Source organism: Haemaphysalis longicornis, unplaced genomic scaffold (assembly GCF_048455015.1).
Source record: "Haemaphysalis longicornis isolate Haplotype H1 unplaced genomic scaffold, Haemaphysalis longicornis Haplotype H1 scaffold_7, whole genome shotgun sequence".
Lineage (NCBI taxonomy): Eukaryota > Metazoa > Arthropoda > Arachnida > Ixodida > Ixodidae > Haemaphysalis > Haemaphysalis longicornis.
The window spans coordinates 46,674,091-46,675,299 of NW_027526422.1; the positions used below are offsets into that span (position 1 = coordinate 46,674,091).

Genomic DNA, 1,209 nt, shown 5'->3' on the forward strand with positions numbered 1-1,209 from the left:
GCCGGAAACTGTTGTTTCTTTTATAGTGTAGTGGCCTGGCTGCGGACTAGGCCGAACGCCGCGTGACATTGTGAGTTACTAAAATCATGGCGCCAATAATACACTTATACATTACATACTTCGCCCCTCCCCGTGTAGTGGCCTGGCTGCGGACTAGGCCGAACGCCGCGTGACATTGTGAGTTACTAAAATCATGGCGCCAATAATACACTTATACATTACATACTTCGCCCCTCCCCGGGTTTCCCATAAGTGGAGATCACCCAGGAATTTTTTATTGTGACATGTTCTCTGAGCATTACTCCGCCAATTCTTTTCGTAATTAAAAGTGGTTTGGCATCTTTGGGTTGGTTTAGGAGCGGAGTGCAGCATATAAACACGTTTATTTAACGTTCTGCATCACATCGGAAGTTCCCGGCTTGTGTGTATGTCAAAACAAAAGTGCCACGCGCCACGAAGTGTTTTTTGTTTGAGGCGCAGACCAAAAAGTTTTCCATTCCTGAATTAAAAAGAATTCTCTGTTGGCAGTCTGTATTGTTGTGTATAACACGTTCATGAAGATTTGAATTCCCACTCTTACGTGTAATCCTTCTAGGCAATTTCTGAAATGCTGGCCTGACCTATGTTGAGGAGCTTAATTTCCCCTCTGTACTTCTCACTATGGTCGCCGCGAACACTTTTCCAAAGGGTTAAGGTGCACCATCGCGAAAAGAAGCAGGCGTGAAACAAAATGACCGCATATAAATATTTATTGCGCATTGCGATTGACAGCCTTTTTTTGCAAAATCACATTATTTTCAAGCGACGACACGGAGTTTTCACGGAAATGACTTCATCAGCACAGCAATCAATGTGTAATTATTTCTAATTACTTGATTGAATAATTTATACCGGGTGGGAAAAATCGCAAACGATTTCATCACGATAATTGCCGGGTATGTGGCTCTCGGGTGGGAGCTATTGCAGCCATATTCCGGCACCTTCTGATTTACAAAGGGGTATCTGCGCACAACACCGTGTTTACGACACACGCAATCCAACGGCGACATAGCCGTACGCATATGTTTTATACCACCGTATCAATCACGTAAGGCGGCTAAATAAATAACAGATCGTCCTATTCGAGGCGAGTTTACCGATGACGTCATCCTAAAATGGTTCCTGAGGGTAGTGGCTAAGCGTAGCCCGCATGGTGTGATACCACGCTGT

General features: G+C 44.5%; 1 protein-coding gene across 1 annotated transcript in view; it reads right to left on the reverse strand.

Moving 5' to 3' along the window:
- The window catches only part of LOC144145499 (RUS family member 1), a 273,889-nt gene that overhangs the window by 183,649 nt on the left and 89,031 nt on the right, over positions 1 to 1,209 (reverse strand). The gene's annotated exons all lie outside the window — the stretch shown is intronic.